We start from the raw sequence: 22,919 nt of genomic DNA, 5'->3' as shown, positions 1-22,919 counted from the left end.
CACATACGGGTCACGTCCACGCTGTCGCGGCATGCTACCAGTGTTAAAGACTGCGATGGAGCTCCGTATGCCACGGCAAACTGGCTGACACTGACGGCGGCGGTGCACAAATGCTGTGCAGCTAGCGCCATTCGACGGCCAACACCGCGGTTCCTGGTGTATCCGCTGTGCCGTGCGTGTGATCATTGCTTGTACAGCCCTCTCGCAGTGTCCGGAGCAAGTATGGTGGGTCTGACACACCGGTGTCAATGTGTTCTTTTTTCCATTTCCAGGAGTGTAGATGAAGCTGTGGATACACAGTGAGGTGTGGTTATCAGTGTTAGCAATGAAGCAAAAGGCGAAAATGAAGTAGCAGAAGTAACTGATTGGTGTGTGCAGATCGATCTGTACAAAGGCCTAAAGCAATGTGAGTGGGAGGATTTTAAGAAGGAGTATGAGGCAAGGAAGTTGATTAGTGAAAAAGGAGATAATAGGGACATCAATAAGGTGATGTGGCCCAAATTTGAAGAGGAGACAATAAACAGTACGTGTGTTGCCGATAGGACAATGATTAAAGATAGGAAGGAATTGGAGAATGAAATCCTAAGCATTGACGAGGAAGCAACTTCTGTTAATGATCCGCCAACAGTACAAGCTGCTACCGAAAGGCACCGTGAGAAAGAGGCAGGTAATTGCCTAAAAGTGATTGAAGTCCACGAGGATTACACTAAAAATGAAGTAACAGTTGATGTGAGTAAAGCTGATAAAGAGGACGTTTTGTCGAAAGAGGATACTGAGTTAAAATCAAAGCCTGACGAAAATGCAGAGGAAGAACTTAGTGCCTGCCTCAGAAAACCTTTTGTGTTAGAACCTGAAAGCGATCCAGAATGGTCAGAATCTGACGATAGTCCAGATGACGAATATTTCGGTACTGGTGAAAATAATGGGGATACAGCTAATTGCGATATTGTACCTAATGATGACGAAGTTTCAAAACAAAATCCAGATGTTGAGACTGAACAAAGAAAGAAAGAGCCACCTGACGACTCAGGGTCTATTTTACAAAGAGTTCAAGTAATTAATGACTTTGAACTCCTGGAACCAAAGAAACCGCCAGATATAGGTGGGGTGAATGTTAATAGCATATCTTGGGGCGATGTTATCGTCGACCTGGATTTGCTTAGGGAAGACCACAACAATGAAAAACATTCGATGGTGAAACAAACTGTAATACCAGTTGAATTTTATAATGTTAAATTGCAAGGACTTCTTGATACTGGATCTCAGATAAGCGCAATCTCCCAGTCGTATTTCGAACACATTTGTGATTAGCCTGGAATAGTAATTATGCCAGTGACGGGTGTAAAAATTGTTGGTACTACTGGCAAGACTAACAAGCCGGTAAAAACCAGATTTTCGTTGAATTTAGTATAAAAGGACAAAACTTTGAACACGATTTTTTGGTTGTGCCAGACTTGAGTACTGAAATGATTCTGGGAATAGATTGGTTAGATAAAGAAAAGGTTATTATTGATTGTATCCAGGAAGTGATAAAAATTAATAGTGCATCTAGGAATTTGGAATTAAAATTTGAGGAATATGGGAAGGTGTTCGATTCGGAAATTGATTCTTTAATGTTGGAGATCGACCAAGGGAATGATGGTTTGACAAACAAGTATGAGGTGTACCATATCCAGAGGTTAATAAGTGAGAGTAACAAGCAGGGGCATACTTTTAAAGAAATTGTGAAAAATTTGAAGGAGATATCTCCTGAACAGAAAACAGAATTGCTTGATATTTTAGAAAGTAATAGCACCGTATTTTCGGACAAACCTGGCCTAGTTAAGAACTTTGAATATCAGATTGAGACAATAGAGCATAAACCTTTCTTTTCTTTTTTTTCTTTTGTTTGTGGTTTTAGGGCGCAAAACTTCTATGGTCATTAGCGCCCAGCCCGTGACTTAAGACAGTAAAGATGATGATGATGATGATGTTTGGTTTGTGGGGCGCTCAACTACGTGGTTATCAGCGCCCGTACAATTACCCAATCTTTGCTCAGTCCAATTTCGCCACTTTCCTGGATGATGATGAAATGATGAGGACAACACAAACACCCAGTCATCTCGAGGCAGGTAAGACAGTAAAAAACCGAAATTGAAAACCAGCAGCAATGGGAACAAAGTCATAAAATTGGAGAAACTAAAAGTAGAAGGGGGTGGTTGTCCCCAAAAAAAACTTCAAATGACTGACGTCATTTCACTGTCACTAATAAACTGGAGAACGCGGTCGGCTGGGCGCGTGTCATCCGCTAAAATCGACGATAGATCAGGCGATAGCTGTAGACGGGAGCGTAACGGATTAAAATAGGGGCATTCAATTAAAAGGTGTCGTACCGTCCACAGCTGAAAGCAGTGGGGACAGAGTGGGGGAGGATCGCCGCTTAAAAGATGTCGATGGCTAAAAAGACAGTGCCCTATCCGGAGTCTAGCTAAAATTACCTCCTCCCGACGACGCGTTCGGGAGGAAGAGGTCCAAGCGCAAGAAAGGGCTTTCACTTCCCGCAATTTATTACGGGAAAGTGTTGACCAATGCGCATGCCATAAATGAGCAACTTTGCGACATAAACCGCTCCGTAGATCGGTGAAGGGAAGCGACTGAATAGCTGGCCGAGGAAGAGAGACTGCAGCCTTGGCCGCTATATCGGCCGCCTCATTCCCACAGATACCAGCGTGTCCCGGGAGGCAGAGGAACGCCACCGAGACGCCCCCAAGGTGGAGCAAGCGCAGACAGTCCTGAATCCGGTGGACCAGAGGGTGCACAGGGTAAAGAGCTTGGAGACTGAGGAGAGAGCTGAGAGAATCGGAGCAGATAACGTACTGTATCCGCTGATGGCGGCGGATGTAGTGGACAGCCTGGAGAAGAGGAGGAGGAGGAGATTTAGTGTTTCACGTCCCGTCGACAACGAGGTCATTAGAGACGGAGCGCAAGCTCGGGTTAGGGAAGGATGGGGAAGGAAATCGGCCGTGCCCTTTCAAAGGATCCATCCCGGGATTTGCCTGAAGCGATTTAGGGAAATTACGGAAAACCTAAATCGGGATGGCCGGAGACGGGATTGAACCTTGGTCCTCCCGAATGCGAGTCCAGTGTGCTAACCACTGCGCCACCTCGCTCGGTAGCCTGGAGAACAGCGTAAAGCTCCGCAGTAGAAACCGAACACTGGTCGGGAAGCCGAAAGCGATTTGGGGTGTCGCCAACAATATGGGCACTCCCTACACCTAACGATGTTTTCGAGCCGTCGGTGTAAATAAATGTGGCGTCCGTCATTTGTGCACATGGAGCAGCAAATGCCCGACGATAAACAAGTGTAGGGGTACCATCCTTGGGAAATTGACAAAGGTCACGGAGCAGGCAGATCCGGGGACGGAGCCAAGGCGGTGCTGTACCCCAAGTTGTCAAGAAGGTTTTAGGAAAGCGGAAGGAAAGAGAATGGAGCAGTTGACGGAAGCGGACTCCTGGGGGTAGTAGGGAGGAGGAGCGGCCTGCATACCCTACATCAAAGGAGGCGTCGAAAAAAAGGTCATGGGCTGGATTAGCAGGCATGGAAGACAGATGGCTAGCATAACGACTCAGGAGGACTGCTCGCCGATTGGACAGCGGAGGTTCAGCAGTCTCAGCATAAAGGCTTTCCACAGGGCTAGTGTAAAAAGCACCAGACACTAAACGTAATCCACGGTGGTGGATAGAGTCGAGACGCCGAAGAATAGACGGCCGAGCAGAGGAGTAGACTATGCTTACATAATCCAATTTCGAGCGCACTAAGGCGCGATAGAGGCGGAGAAGGACCACTCGGTCCGCTCCCCAGGAGGTACCATTCAGGACACGGAGGGTGTTAAGCGATCGCAGACAGCGAGCCGAAAGATAGGAAACGTGGGAGCACCAGCACAGTTTTCTGTCAAACATAAGACCCAAGAATTTAGCGACGTCAGAAAACGGAAGGTTAACAGGACCTAGATGTAAGGAGGGCGGAAGAAACTCCTTACGTTGCCAAAAATTGACACAAATGGTCTTACTGGGTGAGAAACGGAAGCCGGTTTCGATGTTCCACGAGTGGAGGTGATCGAGACATCCTTGAAGACGTCGTTCAAGAAGGCTGGTCCGTTGAGAGCTGTAGTAGATCGCAAAATCGTCCACAAAGAGGGAGCCCGAGACATCAGGAAGGAGACAATCCATAATTGGATTTATGGCGATGGCAAACAGTACAACACTCAGCACGGATCCCTGGGGTACCCCGTTTTCTTGGGAGAAAGTACGGGAGAGAGTAGTGTTCACCCGCACCCTAAAAGTGCGCTCTGCCATAAATTCGCGAAGAAAAAGGGGCAGCCGGCCTCGAAAGCCCCAAGAGAACAGTGTGCGGAGGATGCCTGTCCTCCAACAGGTATCGTATGCTCTCTCCAGATCGAAAAATATTGCTACCGTTTGGCGTTTCCGGAGAAAATTGTTCATGATATAAGTGGAGAGAGCAACAAGATGGTCAACTGCAGAACGATGCTTCCGAAATCCGCATTGGGCTGGTGTTAAAAGACTGCGGGATTCCAGCCACCAAGCTAAACGGTAATTCACCATACGCTCCAAAACCTTACAGACACTACTCGTGAGAGAAATGGGGCGATAGCTAGAGGGGAGATGTTTGTCCTTTCCAGGTTTCGGAACGACGACAACAGCTTCCCGCCACCGTCTGGGAAAGGTACTATCGGTCCAAATTCGATTATAAAGGCGAAGGAGGTAACGCAGACTATGGGTTGATAAATGCAGCAACATTTGGACATGGATACCATCCGGTCCTGGGGCGGAGGAGCGAGAAGAAGAGAGGGCATGTTGGAGTTCCCGCATGGAGAAAACAGTATTGTAGCTTTCGTGATTTGGAGAGGAGAAAGCAAGATGTCGCACTTCCGCTGCACGTTTCTTCGGGAGAAACGCCGGCGGGTAATTTGAAGAGCTCGAAATCTCAGCAAAGTGCTGACCCAACGAGTTAGAAATTGCGACGGGGTCCACTAATGTATCATGCGCGACAGTGAGCCCAGAGACCGGGGAGAAACTAGGCGCGCCTGAGAACCGTCGAAGCCGACTCCAAACGTCCGAGGAGGGAGTGAAGGTGTTAAATGAGCTAATAAAGAATTTCCAGCTTGCCTTCTTGCTATCGCGGATGACGCGACGGCATCGCGCACGGAGCTGCTTATAGCGGATACAGTTGGCCAAAGTAGGATGGTGACGGAAAATGCGAAGAGCACGTCGCCGCTCACGTATTGCGTCACGGCATGCCACATTCCACCAAGGAACTGGGGGGCGCCGGGGCAATTCGGAGGTGCGTGGTATTGAACGTTCCGCAGCTGTAAGAATAACGTCGGTAATATGTGTGACCTCATCGTCGACGCTGGGAAAGCGACGGTCATCGAATGTCGCTAGAGACGAAAAAAGTGTCCAATCGGCTTGGGCAAACTTCCAGCGTCGCGGGCGCATATATGGCAGTTGAGGCTGCAGTCTAAGGACACATGGAAAGTGGTCACTCGAGTGTGTATCATCAAGGGCGAACCATTCGAAGCGCCGAGCTAGCGGAACAGTACCGACCGCAAGGTCCAAATGAGATAAATTTGTCGTGGAGGCAGACAAAAATGTGGGGACCCCAGTGTTGAGGCAAACTAGATCCGCTTGGTGGAAGACGTCTAGCAATAGAGAGCCACGTGGACAAGGATGTGGAGATCCCCAAAGCGGGTGGTGGGCATTGAAGTCCCCAACCAGCAAATAGGGGGGGTGGAAGCTGACCAAGAAGATGAAGGAGATCAGCTCGTGCCATTGGTGTGGATGATGGAATGTATACAGTACAAAGAGAGAACGTGTATCCAGAAAGGGAAAGACGGACGGCGACAGCTTGGAAGGAACTGTTTAAGGGGATTGGGTGATAATGGAGAGTATCATGGAGAAGAATCATGAGTCCTCCATGGGCTGGAGTGCCTTCAACAGAGGAGAGGTCATATCGGACTGAAAATGAGGGAGAACAAAGCGGTCATGGGGACGCAGCTTTGTTTCCTGAAGACAGGAGATGACCGGCGAGTAGGATCGTAAGAGGAACGACAATTCATCCCGATTGGCTCAAATGCCGCGGATATTCCAGTGGATAATGGACATAGGGTGAACAGAAAATGGAGGAATGTGACCAAGGGTGCTGTCAACTCAACGACTGCTCAGAGCTTGCGACCGACATCATGGAATGGCATTCAGCCGAAGGCAGAAGATCCTGATCCATAGGTTGGTCAGGAGCAGCCCCTGCCACCAGCGATCGGCCGGTTGACCGGCCACCAGCAGCGCGCCTCGGCGACACAGAAGACGGCCGAGGGCGATTTCCGCCAGGTGGTGCTGTAGATGGGACACGCCTTGGCGGAGAAGGAGAGGAACTGGGTTTCTTTGTAGCCTTCTTGGAAGTATGATGTTTAGATGAAGGAGGAACCGATGGTTGTGAAGTTGCGGTACGTAAAAACTCTTCACGAGTATGCTCTTTTTTCGAAGACTTGGCGTCTGACTTTTGGGCTCGAGATTTAGCAGAACCCGACGAGGGTGAGCCATAGAGTGGGCAGGCGAAAGTGGTGAGGTTGAACGGGCGATCTTTGCGCTGGCCGATCCGACGACCGTGGTACTAAAGGTGAGGTCGCAAGTCTGCGTGGTGCCTCCTTTGTTGGCCGAGGAGAAGCAAGGACAGTGCTGTAATTTCATGTCTGAGGCACGGTGGGCTTGCGACTGGCGAATAATTTTCGAGCAGCAAAGGTCGACACCTTTTCCTTCACTCTTATTTCCTGGATGAGCTTTTCGTCCTTAAAAACGGGGCAATCTCGAGAGGAAGCAGCGTGGTCACCCACACAGTTGATGCAGCGAGGGGATGGAGGTGGACAAGCATCCTCATGGGCATCCCTGCCACACGTAACACATTAGGCCGGATTGGAACAGGACTGGCTGGTGTGATTGAACCGCTGACATCGATAGCAACGCGTAGGGTTTGGGACGTAAGGGCGAACGGAAATTATCTCATAGCCCGATTTGATTTTCGATGGGAGTTGAACTTTGTCAAACGTCAAGAAGACAGTGCGGGTTGAAATGATGTTTTTGTCAACCCTTTTCATAACTCTATGAACAGCCGTTACACCCTGGTCAGAGAGGTAGTGCTGAATGTCTTCGTCAGACAATCCATCGAGGGATCGTGTATAAACGACTCCACGTGAGGAATTTAAGGTAGGGTGCGGTTCCACCCAGACAGGGAAGGTGTGGAGCAGAGAAGTACGCAGCAATTTTTGTGCCTGGAGAGCACTGTGTATTTCTAACAACAGGGTGCCATTCCGTAATCTGGAACAAGAATTTACAGGACCTGCAATTGCGTCGACACCTTTCTGAATAATGAAAGGGTTGACCGTGGAGAATTCGTGACCTTCGTCAGACCGAGAAACAACAAGGAACTGTGGCAACGATGGAAGAACCGTCTGTGGCTGAGACTCAGTATACTTACGTTTGTGAGCAGACATAGTGGAAGGTGAGGAAACCATTGCGGAAGAATCCCCCATTATTACCAGCGTCTCCGATGGCGCGCTCCTCCCTTGTGGGGGCCCTCACTGAGGGCACTCCCGCCTTAGGTGATTGTTCACACCTCAGGTCACACCTCCCGACAAACGGACGGAGGGACCAATCGGCGTTTTCGGAAGGTATCAGCTCGGGTAATCACCCCTCCCTGGGCCTGGCCGTTACCAGGGGGTACGTACGTGTCCTACCTGTCTACCCAGGGCAGGGAATTACGCGTTACTCCGTCACCGGCTACGCACAAAAGGCGTGGGTCGGCCTTCAGACACGCACAGGGAGGAAGAAAGAGAAAGGGAAAGGAAAGAAGAGAGGTCTCAAACGCCGCAGCGGAGAAAAGGGAAAGAGAAGAGGTAAGGAAAAGAGAAGGACAAAGGAAGGAAGAAGACATAAAAGCAAGGAAGGCGAAGAATGCAGTACATTTACGAGCGTCCGTCTCCGGACGTAGGCACAAACCATACTCCCAGATGGGGAGAAAGGGAAGGAAAGAGCCAGAGGTGAGGGGAGGAGGGGCGAAGATAGGGATGGGGAAGGATGCGGAAAGGGAAGGTATGCAGCCCGGAAAGGAAGGAAGGCCACATTAGCTCGGGGTCCTGTGCTCGCTACGCACGTAATACAAAAGAGTTGTGGACCCCCTGGGGGGTAAACCTTTCTTTTTAAGACCGTTTTCGGTACCCATATCAAAGAGGCAGGCTGTGCAAGTGGAAATAGATAAAATGATAGAATGGGGCGTAATCGAACGGAGTAGTAGCGAATATAATAGTCCCCTTATCATCGTGAACAAAAGGGATGGGGGAGTAAGAGTAGTTATTGACGCCAGGACTTTGAACAAAATTGTAAAAAAGGAAATAGACAGACCTGAAAATCTGGACGAAATGCTTCAAAAATTTTATAATGTGAACTATTCAACCAGTCTGGACATGACCGCCGGATACTGGCAAATTCCTTTGAGCAAAGAATCTCTTAAATATACCGCTTTTCTATTTGCCAGGAAATGCTATCAGTACATAGTAGTACCATTTGGACTTAGCACTTCGGTGGCAGTATTTATTAGGGCACTGGACTTTGTATTAGGGAGAGAATTGAGTTCCTGGCTAACCATTAATGTAGATGATTTACTGATTGCTACAGAAGAATGGCAAGAGCACTGGGAATTATTGCAGAAAGTTTTTGTTGCTCTACAAGTAGGTGGCATGACGCTTAAGTGGAAGAAACGTGAATTTGTGAAGTCGGAAATAAAGTTTCTGGGGCATATTATTACTACGACCGGTATTAGCAAGGACCCGGAAAAGTTAAGTGCAATAGCAGGGTGTCCAGCTCCTAGAAATAGAAAACAGTTGAAAGCCTTTTTGGGTTTATGTGGGTTTTATAGGAAATTCGTCAAGGGGCAAGTTTTTAATAGTCCTCATTTGATTAATCTACTTAAGAAAAATAGTGCTTTTGTGTGGACTGAAGGGTGCACGAGAGATTTTGAAAATTTAAAAAGTGAACTTTTGAATGACAATATTTTGCATCACCCCATACTGTCAAAACCTTTCCATATGAGTACTGACAGCAGTGCTTATGTAATTGGTATAGAAGTTTTCCAAGAAATCTGTAATGGCAAAGAAATCAAACACAGGACTATCGCGTTTGCAAGTAGAACTCTAACAAAATACGAGAGAAACTACACTATATCGGAAAAGGAAGCTTTAGCCATTATATGGGGGTTAAAGAAATTCAGAAATTATCTGTGGGGCCATAAACTCATCATACATACTGACCACAAAGCTTTAACTTTTCTTAAGATTGTCTTTTACTTAATGGCAGGTTAACTCGTTGGGCTTTGTACCTGCAACAATTTGATTACGAGATTTGCTATGTTAAGGGTACTGAGAATTATGTGGCAGATGCTTTATCCCGATTGCCTAATGGTATGAGTGAAGTGCCCAATGAAAATGGTGAAGAGGGTACTTTTCAGATAAGGTATATGAAAGAGGTTTCAGGAAAAAGGAAAATTGAACAAATATGTAAAAATATGAGATACCATCAGAATGAGGATCCGATATGGAAATATGTGAAGGTAAATTTTGACAGTGTGCAGTATCCTCAAATTAAGAATTATTACAAAATATTTAAAGGCATTTTATATAGGAGGAAAGATTTAGCCCCTGAGGACTGGAGAGTATGTTGGCCACACCAGTTTGATACCAATGCCGTAGACTATTTTCATTTAGCATTGGGGCATAGTGGACCAAAGAAATGTTTGGATAAATTTAATAATGTAGTAGTGATTGCTGGTAGTGTCAGTAAGAAGGTAAAGGAACGAATTAAGTCGTGCGATGTCTGTCAAAGGGCCAAAGTACTGAACAGAACTAATAGAGGTTCAATGCAAAGTACATTACCTGAAGACACCCTAGAATTATTATCAGTAGATTTATATGGTCCCCTCCCAAAGACTTCGGGAAATTGTGCATATATTTTAGTAATTTTGGAAGTATTCTCCAAGATTGTGAAATTATACCCCTTGAAAAGAGCAACAGCAAAAGCTATATTAAGTAGGATGGTCGAATACTTCAGAACCATCGGGAAAACCAAGGCAGTACTATCTGACAATGGACCCCAGTACATATCCAAAATTTGGAAAGAAGGAATGGAGCAAAATGGTGTGGAGATTAAATATATCTCAGCTTATCATCCTGCTAGCAACCCGGTTGAAAGGTACATGCGAGAAATCGGAAGATTGTGTAGAACATACTGCAGTCATGACCATATGGCCTAGGGCAAGTTTATATCGGACTTTGAGAATGTCATGAGCACCTTACATCATGAATCTACTGGGTTCCCACCGAAAGAAATTTTGTTAGGCAGCAGAAGTAAAATTTAATTGAGGAAAAACTAGAGTTTCCGCCTTGTACAAATGGTTCAAATGGCTCTGAGCACTATGCGACTTAACTTCTGAGGTCATTAGTCGCCTAGAACTTAGAACTAATTAAACCTAACTAACCTAAGGACATCACACACTTCCACACCCGAGGCAGGATTCGAACCTGCGACCGTAGCGGTCGCTCGGCTCCAGACTGTAGCGCCTAGAACCGCACGGCCACTCCAGCCGGCCGCCTTGTACAAGCTGGGGGTTGAGTCAAAAGAGAGAATTAATCAGAAAAAGGACAAAGCAAAAAGCTGAATCTAGATCTAAAAGACATGATAAAAATCTGAAAGTTTCAAAATTTAAAATTGGAGATTATGTTCTTTTAAAAACCCACGAAAAATCTAGTGAACTGAACCATGAAATTTCCAAATTTAAATATATCTATAATGTACCGCATGTAATTCAGAACATTCCACACGATAATGCTTAATACCTGATCTACCCAAAATCCAAAAGATCTTTAGGTGTAAGAATTGTTGTGGACCTGAAACTGTATGTTCCTAGAAGTGAGTGACCTAAGTACAATCGGAAAACAATTTACAGTAAATGTGCTGTATATTATGCTGAAACTAATTTATGCCAAATGTAACAAATCTTTATAATTTATGTAGACCAATATCAGTGTGCTAATGTACTTACGTGAGTTTCAGATTACCAAATGTACTATAAATGTAAAGAGGTATGGATAAAAGGGTTGAAAATAAAGGATAAATGCTGTAAGCCAGATAAAAGATGGGACTGCAAAAAGCCAAAATGGGCAGTAAGTGAGTCATAATCAAAGAGGGCCGATAAATAGTCAAAGGAAAATTGTAAGTATGATACAGTAGATGTGATAACATGATGTGAAAAGGACTGCCCAAATCTGAATAATAGGCAGCAAATATGTGTAGTAATTTTCTAAATACTATTGTGTGTTTATTATTAAATAAGGAAATGGACTGCCAGTCAATGCAAGCAGCAACAAATTGTTTTATAGTGTATATAGATATTTGCATTTGCTTTTGTAGATAAGTGTTTGTGTTCCAAAATTTGGTTTTATTTGTCTGAGAAATTTAACAATGATGAGTAATTTGCTACTTAAATAATGTTGTGATAGGAGGTTGGACTGTGCCAAAGGCACTTAAGCAAACGATAGTTAAATGTTCTTGGTATATTAAAAAAATTATATACTTATATAATGTGAGTGAAAAGAAGTTGGTGGTATAAAATTTTTTGATGGGACAATCACACAAAGATTCAGAACCACTGTATAAATACAAAGTTCAGTGTTCCCACCAAATTTGCACTTAGTGAAATTTACTGGAAACAGGGGCATGTGTAACAACAACAACGCTATACTATTGTACATATAATAAATTTTTTCTTCTGATTTTCGATAAATTAGTATAATCGATGTTCTGATCTCATTTCTTTTTTGTTTCATGCCATTATGTTAAAGAAACTGTAAACAATTTTAGATGTAAATATTAATATTTATGTCAAATATCGAGCAATGTTATAATAGAAGTGAAGTGTAACCAATGTTGAAACTGTTGTAAGATGTTAAAGTTGTAATTGTGCGCCTGGTCCATACGTAGGCAATGTATTAGAATACGTAGAATGCAAAACTTTTGGTGAATACCCTGTCTGTAGGGGAGCGGTAAAAGGTGGATGGCAGGCGAGCGCGGGAAAATGCACACGGGCGCTGTACGGCATAACGGGCTCAGCAGTAGTAGTCGGAGTTGGGCATCGGTCTGAGAAACACGTTCTGGATCGAGGAGGCTCTCCTGGAAAACGTGATTTCGTTGAGCATCGGATGCGCCGTTTCCGACGCTGATACAGCAGGGCAATATTCCATAGGAACTAAAAGGAAAAGTATTGCGACGCTAAGAAGCAAAGTGCCGGTACACAAGAGCCATTGCTGTAATTGTATGTGTGCTTTGTGCCTCGCCATCTCGCCGCCTGCCCACCGCCTCATCGATATGAACAGGTTGAAACTTTTAGTACTGTATTCGTGTGGACCAGTGTTACTTTTGCTACAAATGTTCAATAACAACTTAAATTTTACCAGAACTGTCCTATCATTTAATTATCCTCACAACTAACCTAGACAGGGTCCTTTCCACATGTTGTGCAATCCGAGTATCCCGAGATGAAGATTTAAAGTTTATGTTAATAATAATTACCTGCAGACCTATCTATGTTAGAATGATGTTTAAAGAACTTTGTTGTTAATGAATGTATAGGCAAATAACATAGGTCTCACAAAGTCGGAAGATAATATTGAAATTGGTTTAGTAATGAAATTTAATTAATTTGAGTCAAAAATAACGGTAGCTAAATGATCAGGAAATAAGACAAAAAGAGTAGTAATTCATATGTTGGAAATCTTAAATGCTTAATGCTTCCAATAATCAAAATTTCGATACAGTGAACATAACAGTTTCAGGGTCCCCCCCCCCCTTTTCTTTTCTTTTCTATTCATTTGAATTCTGAAGTGTACTGAACTGATTAGACCAGTAAAGTTAAAGTCAATATAAATCCTAAATTTATCAGTGTTTTACCCTTTTTTAAATTGACATTGTATGTGTGTTTCGAAAGTGCTATTTCTAGAGTAACCTATGCCCGATTTCAATCAGATCAATAGACCATACGAATTTTGTAGTAAACATTATAGTGTATTGTTGTGTATTTATAGCTTGTCCATAGTAGTACAGAAAGTGAAATTATTAGTTCAGTAGATTTTCCGGTTCTAAAATTTACCATGTAATGCAGTGTGACTACGTGTTGTTATGCTCGAACGTACATCCACTTTTACAGGGAAGAAACTCAGTTAATGCCTAATTAGTCTGGCGACCGTATTATTAACAATTGGTAGCATCTGCTGTGTTGTTTCTTGTCCGTCCTAACGTGTAGTTGCACTTCAGACTTGCTTGACGTATCATTGTTGTTACTGAGTGGGTGTAAGTCTAATTTTGCCTCCATTCAGGTACACGCGATCAACATATATACTAAAAGCCTTTCTTATAAGGTGAAGCCCGTCAACTTACCATAGTACAGGCCTTAAAGAGCTAACGTGCTCAAGAGCGTAGTCGTTACAATCTCTTTCTCAATTTTCTCTACCCCTTTTGTAGGTCAGAGAAAAGTCTCTCTATTACAACTTATCATTAGTTCTGACAGCCTCCAGCTATACTTAGTTCAAAGCTAACTAAGCATGCAGCCAGCTAATAGACTGTCAATGCCGACGTATGTGTATTATCAAATTAAGTAGATAATATTGCGTTCAATTTCAGTTCATGCAAACTCCTACTTCACCATTCATGGGTTATTATCCCAGATTATAGCGAATCGCTACCATCTCTAACCCAAATGGGAGACGCTCAAATTCCTCTCCTCAGGAAAGAGGGTAGGAGAAGTAATAAAAGAAAGCATAAAATTTATTGGACACAGTTACAGTTAGCAAACCTGCATATGCATCTCTCTAAATTCTATGTATGTGTGAAATGATCTACCCTTTGGAGCGATGAAAAAAATTGCACAAAAGCCTTTAAGTTCTGTTGTTTGTTACAGCCATCTTACGCTTCAAGGTCTTTCTCTAGGAAGCATACGGCACTAGGAGCTGACGAGCGACGCCTCTGTGTGTTATATTAGTGACGTTTCTCATTTTCAACATATTTTCCTGTGAGACTTAAAAACAAATTTGTCATTTGAAATTTTTTGCCTCTTTTGTGTGTGGTAATACTATTTGACTTACTCATTTATTTATTTATTTTTTGATAAATCGTAAAATTTTATTTGTAAACTGAAAATGGAGTATGATTTTTGTAATGAATGGAAATGCTGCAACATTTATGTAAAGTATTGTTTTAATACAATGTATGCTGGTATAATGGGTTAATGCCGATGTGAAATTTTAGGAGAATGCCACATCGTTTGTCAAAGAGTGAAATGAAAATGCTAGTGTCATCTCTGGACGCAGTGTGCGACGTCAGAACGAATGGGCGGCATATCCACTGCGGTGAGAGACATGAGAGTGAGTGGAATCGCGAGTAGCGTGTATACTGGAATGTTAGGCCTGTGGGCTAAGGAGCCAAGTTGTAAGTTATTAAGCACAAGGGGGAATGGCAAATGTGAGCAGATTAACAAGCCGCCAGGAACGTCGATATGTTGCCCCACGACTGGTCATCACTAATCAAAGTGTACCCGTAATATGTGGGGCAACAGCAGCGTTGTCGACGACAGCAAAAACAGCGTCTGAACATCTACAACGAACTATAAGATCGTTTTATTTAGGAGATGAAACTTCCTGGCAGATTAAAACTGTGTGCCGGACCGAGACTCGAATTCGGGACTTTGCAATTTGCGGCCAAGTGCTCTACCAACCGAGCTACCCAAGCACGACTCACGCCCCTTCCTCACTGCTTTACTTCTGCCAGTACATCGTCTTCTACCTTCCAAACTTTACAGAAGCTCTCCTGCGGACCTTGCAAAACTAGCACTGCTGAATGAAAGGATACTGCGGAGACATGGCTTAGTCACAGCCTGGGGGATGGTTCCAGAATGAGATTTTCACTCTGCAGCGGAGTGTGCGCTGGTATGAAACTTCCTAGCAGATTAAAACTGTGTGCCGGTCGGAGACTCGAGCTCTGTTCGTACAGCACTTCCCCGCAAGAGGCAACGGTTCCGAGTTCGAGTCTCGGTCCAGCACACAGTTTTAATCTGCCAGGAAGTTTCATATCAGCGCACACTCCACTTCAGAGTGAAAATCTCATTCTGGTTATTTTGGTGGTGACTTCGATGGACATTTCCACTGACTTTTAGTGCACTTATCTTTCAGTAATAAATGTTGTATATCAAAACTTTAGAACCCCAATCTAGTTGCTATTCCATCCCGTTGTCACCTGTTAAGATCCGAATCTGACCCTATTATCAAACACCTGAGTTCCGTTGTTTATAGCACAAAGAACATTCCTAGGAAAGAATAATAACGCCCGTTTGATCTCCTGCTAGAAGAACTGAAATTAATTATTAATTATGTCTCAGTAAGTAAACCGTCCTGCTTTACTCACAATTCAAAACCATTCCAAAATTTCTAATTAGTGCACTGTATCGTGTTGAGTTATTGAAAAGGAGTGTGCACTTACTTAATCAGGTAAATAACCATTGCTGTTCTAATTATCACTTATATAGTGAAGACATTGTCCAATGGGACTGGCGATCGGTTAATTACTTCTAAATCATTTCAGTTGACTTTTGTTGTGGGACATTCAAGTTTCGCCCTACGTCTCTCAGTTTCGTACCTTGCCGTTCGTGACTGTACTGTTTTACGCATATGATCAAAAGCGAAGTAAATAGGAATGATAGAAACTGGAATAACTCGTATAAGGATGACTTGCTGAACACATCTCCACGCTAACCGATATGTAGGGGAGGGGAGAAGGCTACAATCTTATGCACTTTTAACCTAGGTACTAATAGACAAGTGTAGAGATTTCCATATATCCTTTCTCCCTAATGGAATCATCAACGTATAAAACTTCTATATCTCTCCGTGACATTAACTGTCCTATCTGAACAGCGTAGCGGAGACACTCGTTCCCATCACAGAAAAATCTTTTCTGTCCTCTTCCATCGAACAACTGCCTTCTGTGTGTCGGATTTTGTAGCTGAAACAGGAGTGTGGAATGTTCTCCCTCCCTATATCAAACAATCACATATCCAATTTCAAAAGCCTCATGTATTACATTTGTTTCTATTTTTAAGCAGTTGTTACCGCATTATAACTAAGCATTCACCCATCCAATAGGATCTTTACTTACTCCGAAAGTTCATACAGTAGTGTATTTGACACAATCCCTCGTAGAACTTGCAAACTGATCATGTCAGTCTTCTGTACAGTCGTAACCACACTTTTTTATTTCATACTAACCTCGCTATTAACAATCGTGTGAGAAGTCGTAGTACCAATACTGTTCTGTCGCTGCTTTTACTTCATAGTTAGTAGTGTACATCAACATCGACACGGAAAATACACAAATTTGAATGTTACAATGTAAGCTTAACTACCTTTCGTAAACATAAATACGTTTCACAGCGCAAAGCGACGAAAACTGAAGCATTTCGAAGAAGCAAGCCATCAGCAACAGAAATATTCTGCATGAATCTCATGAAAGCGATAGCTATACAAAAATAAATAAAAAAATTTAAAATTTTTGGTCACATCCTCTGTAACCGTATCTTCATAATAAGTGCTTCAGTATCGTTCATCCAGTCGATAAAGTAAAGTAAAATGAATCAGTCTATGTAATATGTCAATACCGTTATCATTAGAACAACAGCTACTAGCCTGCATGATCCGTATACTACTCCACCACGATGTTATAGCACTTCGCCTTCTGTGGCTGTTATGATAAACATGGAGTGACGTTATAGTAAACATGTACGGTTACGACTAAGGAAAACAAATCACATTATCACAGGTTTCAAGACAGTTCTGCATATACCGTGAAGTGATTCAGCACGTCTTCATGAAACATCATGGTAGAATCTCACGATGAGCCGAACGAAGCACCATCACTCCCTGCTGCAATTATGGTGTGGTCGACGAATACTTCCAGGACAGACACACAAGTAGCGCGACTGAGCACTTGGTGTGCTTAGGCAAGAAATCAAAGTGTGAAAGGTAATATACACGCACACACAGTTGCTTCAGCGGAGTGCTGCAGAGTGAAAATCTCATTCTGGAAACATCCCAAAGGCTGTGGCTAAGCCATGTCTCCGCAATATCCTTTCTTTCAGGAGTGCCTTTTCTGCAAGGTTCGCAGGAGAGCTTCTGTAAAGTTTGGAAGGTAGGAGACGAGATACTGGCAGAAGTAAACTGTGAGACCGGGCGTGAGTCGTGCTTCGGTGGCTCAGTTCCAACAAAATATTGAGTCATCACCAATCTTGTTCTCCGACCAGAACGATATTCGAAAGTCTATCTGCATACAGGGACATCATTGCAATTACCTCAGTGACAAGTATAAAATGTGCGTTAATCTTTATAGATTCCAACAAAGCTTTTGACTGCGTTAGTCATAGATACCTCTTTGCGACGCTGTCAAGAATGGCTTTCCACCCCCAGATTGTGAACATGCTAAGGAATATTGCAACAGGTATAAATGCGAAAGTAGCAATCAATGGCCAAACATCTAGACCCATACAGATAAGGCGAAGGGTTCCACAGGGCAGTCCCTTATCAATGTTTTTATTTTCAGTATCTTTAGAGTCCTTCCTCCGCACTGTCCACGCAAGATTAACAGGCATAACATTGAGTGGTGAGGAAACTGTCATACGAGCTTATGCTGATGTCGTGGGCGTTGTAATAAGGAATAAGGAGGAGACAGTTACACTAAAAAGAGAAATCCAAAGGTATTGTCTAGCGTCGGGAGCGATAGCGAATGAAAACAAAAGTCAAATATTGAATCTACGGGCCCTAGATCACCTTCGACTGGCATGGGCAAAACAAGACAACAAACATAAAACTTTGGGAATAACCTTAATGGCATGTCCGATGCGGATGTCTGCTTTTAACTGGACGGAAACTAGGAGGAAAGTTCATGGTGCTGTAATGGAGAACATCCATCGAACTATGGACCTGGTGCAAAAAGTCAGATTCATCAACTCCTGCGTTTTGTCTAAAGCGTATTTCACTGCGCAGGTATTTCCAATCCCTAAACTAGTAGCGAAAGGGATCATGTCCACTGTTACCAATTATTTATGGCGAGGAGACATATTCAGGGTGGTGCGACTACGGTTATACTGGATGTCAGAAACGGGGGTCTCGGTTTGGTGGATATTCGCAATAAAGCGTCTGCTCTGTTCCTCAAACGGACTTTCCATATACTCAGAGAACTTCCACAATGTATAACCGCAAAGCTCTTTGAGGCTGACACCCCATAGCCTGCAAGCACCGATTGCTGTGCGAAGGGTTAATGCCCGTCTGCAGTATGTGAGGAACTTTTTCCACGAAGCAAGTTATCTTAGTGACGAAATCAGAAGCAACACACGTATCACAGCGCGCGACATCATACTTGAAAGGAAGTTAAATAAGGGTAGAAACAAAATTGAAACTAAATTCCCAGATTGTGACTGGAAAGCTGTATGGCGGAACATCAACTATGCCGGGCTATCTACAGACGCTATTTCCGCATGGTACAAAACAGTTAATAATGTCATCAGCACCAACGAGAGACTATATGGGATCGGTTTAAACCAGACACACCTTTGTGGAAAATGCAATCTGGTGGATACACTCAGCCACAGATTCACCTGTGGTGGCAATGTGCATAACTGGAATTGGATCAGATCCTCTACGCAATATATAACGCCATCGCTCCTCCTGAGACCGGACATGACATACTTTCCGAAATTAAAAACCAACGCCATTAGCTGGTTACTGGGAAAATATGTTAGTTATGTCATCCACACACTTGGGTCGGACAATGAGATAGAATTCCGCGTTTACATGAGGTGTGAATATGCAAAAATCAGCACGTATCGCAACCACAAGAAGCACTATGGCAACATGCTGAAGATCATTTTTGAAAGAATGGGTGTTTGTTAAATATGTGAAACCACTACAACACCTTGAACGAGAACGAACAGAAGAAAAATAAGAGTCACTTGGTACCTTATTATTATTTACTTTTACCTTACTTCCGGAAGTTTTTATTTATTTATTTATTTATTTTTTAATCAATGTTCAGTTTTTACTCAGAGAAGAGGTTTCTTTGTCTTTCTTACATCGGAGAATGGGAATATTGTGTTAAGATTTCTGCACACTTAGTGCTACGACCCAACAGGGAACATGAAAAAGGAGTGGGAGGGGTTTGGGCCTCGACGCACTGGCAGTGCCGTGAACAGACCCCACTGCTAGTGCGGCGTGTACCACGCCCTGACCATCCTAAAAAAAAATAAAAAAAATAAAAAAAATAAAAAAAATGAATTAAAAATAAATAAAAAGAAAATAAAAGTCGTTAGTAAAAATTGGATTGCTGGAAGAAAAGGATGGATAAAAAAAGTGGATGGAGAAAAAAAAAGATGGTAGAGCACTTGCCCGCGAAATGCAAAGGTCCCGAGTTCGAGTCTCGTTCGGGCACACAGTTTTAATCTGCCAGGAAGTTTCACAAAAGTACATGCTTCAGCATTTTTGGGAATTCAATCACAAATGGTGAATAGTAGTGCAAGAAAGTTTATTTTGAAAATAATTAGTTATTGAAGACCAACAGAAGCATATTTAAAGATACATCTATGAAAATTAGTCTTTGACTTCTCGGTTACAAATAAAAACTTTGGGTTTCAGGAAATTCAACGCCTAAGGGGATGAAATGTGTTGAAAATTTGTATGAAAATATTTCATTACTAAACCATGATATGAAAATTTCATTTTCGCTTCTAAGTTGGAACACAAACATACGTATTTCAGCGTGTTTCTGGAAATCCAACTCATATTTAAACATATTTAAAGGTAAATCTATGTTAACTGGTAATGGACTTCTAAAGGAATATACGTCAGGGGATGAATGTTTTTTTTATGGACGTATCACCACAAGTACTCAAAAGGCAAAACTAACAAAGACTTGATATTCCATAAATCAGAATAGCATTTTGGTCAGAAATTCGGAAAAGACCATGGTTCTATGGCGTTAATTTCCGTGAAAAGCTTAGAACATGTTGTAATTCGTGAATAATATAAAAATTCAATTAAAGAAAAGCAGTCTACGAGAGCAGGGTGCGCTAAGCTAGTATAATAATAAATGAATAAGTACGATTTGTCAATGTTGAAAAATATGTCGGCTCAACCATTTTTTTACAGTGTAAAACACTAAAATTGACGCGTTTCGGAAGTCAAGCTTCCATCATCAGAATAATAAAAAGCAAAAGAACCTGTTAAAACTCGCTAAAATGGAACATGCACCGGTCACAATAAAATTGATAATAAAATTACATCGTGGCTACTTCCCTTGTTGCAGCCGTGTCTTCCAAGGTGCATTTCCACATAGTCGTCAGAATATAAAAAAACTCTAAAATGGTATCGCCTACATTGTTCAACATCTAACCACATGGCTCTCTCCTCTATCGTCGTAAACCACCCGTGCGTCACACACCACGTACAAAAACACGACACTGAAACGCGGGGACCGATGACCATCGCAGTCTGGTCTCTTAACCCCCACAAACCAACCAACTGAAACGCGAGTGAGCTCACGCGCAAGTAAACAAGGAAGTCACAGAGATATCTACACAAACAGATAACGTATACATGTTCCAATGACCTCATGAAATGATGGTATCCTGCCAATTGCTAAAAATGCAGTTACTAAAAGAAACCAGTGAAATGTTTGAAAAAGTTATTTGTATCACCAGTTAGCTGTTCATTCAGTGTGTTCTGATTATCCACGCTATGTATCGTAATTTCCAGCTGTTCTAGTAGATCCAGCTTTTTGCCTTTGTCCTGTCTATGTAAAATAACGAGATCCTGATCTATTCCCAACATGGGGTGTCCCGTTTCCCAAATATGCGTGGCTACAGCTGACTTTTCGAAATTATTAAGCCGGAAAGCATCGCTACGTTCTTTGTAACGTACTTTAAAGGACGTACCAGTTTGGCCTACATAGCTTGCCTTGTACGTGGTACACTGAATTTTATAGACCCCAGTTCTCTCATATTTATCGCTTTCCTTCTGTAAATTATTTCTTAGTTTAAACCGCAGCGTATTATTGGTCTGAAAAGCGGTATCAACTTTAAAAGGTTTGAAAATGTTAGCCACCGAAGTATAGTGTTGTAACTCTCGTAATATTATTTGCGGTATTCTTCCTTGTATTCGGGCGCTGTTTCTGTCATATTAATTTATTGACAACGTTTTGGTGATATACGTTAGCTCTGGCTAGTTGTTTCACGATGTTCAGCTCAGTCATTCTGTCTTCTTCATTCATAGGGACTCTAAAAGCTCTATCTATCAAAGATCTAAAAGCAGAAAGTTTCTGGCTATTAGGATGGCAGGAATTATTTTGTATCAACACATCAGTTGTGGTTGGTATCCTAAATATTTTAAAAACATGCCTACCATTTTGTTTCCTAATACTTATGTCAAGAAATTGCAGTTCACCATTTTTCTCTTCTTCCACAGTGACATTGACATTCACAACCACGACCTCTCATCCAGTATGGATAAAATCAAAGTACGATTTGTATTATTGACCCTTGTCTCATATTATGAAAATATTTTAAATTTCTCAAATACAGGGCTCAATTTCAGGTGAAATGAGTATAATTGATAATGTTGTTGTTTAACAATTTCAGGTCTTTAAAAATTTAAATTTAAAAAATATAAACTATTACCTTCATATTTCATGATTTCATCGTAAATTATGTTGCTGATATCGGACAATTAAATTTGATTACGAAGATGTTTTCACTGAGTTTCATGGTTGTGTCTTAATTTTTTTCGAGGTAATAATTAAAACGATGTGTCTACATCTGCACAACTATTTATTTATATAAGTTGCGAATATTAATTTTCAGTGTCTCTTATGAATATTATTGATGATACTGTGTCAAAGGATGTATCGAGCGACTCCATTGTTTTACAAAGTGTATGGGAAAAGTGTCTGCATTCCCTCTGGCATCACTTCACGGAGTAAACTAGTACCCGCGCTACATGCGGCTTTTGCTTTTATTTGCCATCGAGACCGGCTGTCCCACGAGGACCCCACCGCATCATGCTCGGCGCTTTCGAGTAGGGCTGCCGTTTTAGGCAACGCGCTACCAGCAGAGGCCACGCCGCGCGCCGAATAAAACTGATTTGCCTTGCAGCACCGGAGGCGGTGGCGGCGGCAACGGCGGCGGAGAAATCAGATTACGAGCCATCCCGCTCCGGGAATCGCGCTTTCCTCTCTTTTATTTTTCTAACGACAGACGAAGGCGGCGACGACCCGGAGGGAGCGATGTTACCATGGCAACTAAGTGCCCCTCCCGCCACGGCGGCGGCGTGTTATCGACGGTGATTGATGTCGGAAGGCGTAGCGTGGTGCGGCGTCTAGGCGCCCCTTTCCCAAGCGGCGAGGGGGAGGAGAGGGAGGGGAAGACGAAGTAGTAAGCTCTCTCTCTCCTTCACCCTCTGACACGTTGCTGCCTGTCTTAATCTGTTTTATTTCACCCTTTCTGTCTTCTATCAAGTCACCGGTTTCTTTCAGAGTTACGGTACCGATGGCGTAAGTTAACACAGTTAGCCCGGCTCATAAAGCTGTTCTGCGAGGAATTCAGAATGGTTAATAGTCAGCGGAAGATTAATGTTTGTGCCACTGATATCATTATTGAAAGTTACTAACTCAATATGCCACTCGCAAAGTCTCAACTTCCGCTTACATAAATCCTCTCCAGATTATCATTTCCA

Source organism: Schistocerca cancellata, chromosome 2 (assembly GCF_023864275.1).
Source record: "Schistocerca cancellata isolate TAMUIC-IGC-003103 chromosome 2, iqSchCanc2.1, whole genome shotgun sequence".
Taxonomy (NCBI): domain Eukaryota; kingdom Metazoa; phylum Arthropoda; class Insecta; order Orthoptera; family Acrididae; genus Schistocerca; species Schistocerca cancellata.
This window is presented reverse-complemented; position numbering follows the sequence as displayed.